This window comes from Lupinus angustifolius, chromosome LG04, assembly GCF_001865875.1.
Source record: "Lupinus angustifolius cultivar Tanjil chromosome LG04, LupAngTanjil_v1.0, whole genome shotgun sequence".
In the NCBI taxonomy this organism is placed as follows: domain Eukaryota; kingdom Viridiplantae; phylum Streptophyta; class Magnoliopsida; order Fabales; family Fabaceae; genus Lupinus; species Lupinus angustifolius.
This window is the reverse complement of record NC_032012.1, coordinates 21292433-21292751: the sequence shown is the minus strand read 5'-3', so window position 1 is coordinate 21292751 and position 319 is coordinate 21292433.

Here is a 319-nt window from a genome sequence, read left to right as displayed (position 1 = left end):
CGAGAGGAAACAGAGGCAAATCGCCTTTAATTTGGCTCAAGCAAGATTTGGCTCGCCCGGGCGAGATTCTGCTCGCCCGAGCGAAATTTATTTATTTATTTATTATTTTTGGGACTTCAGTATCTTTGTGCATTGGTTTAATTGTTGTTTGGTTGTCCATTAAGGTTGTCTGTTATTTCAAGTGAGCCAAATGAAGTGAAATGTCACCAAAGTGACATCTTTTATGGATATAACTCATGAGGAATAATGGATGGAAGTGTGTATGGTCATTCATGCGGGTATTAGCTGGCCCAAAGGAAAGTTAATATTTGGCCGAAGA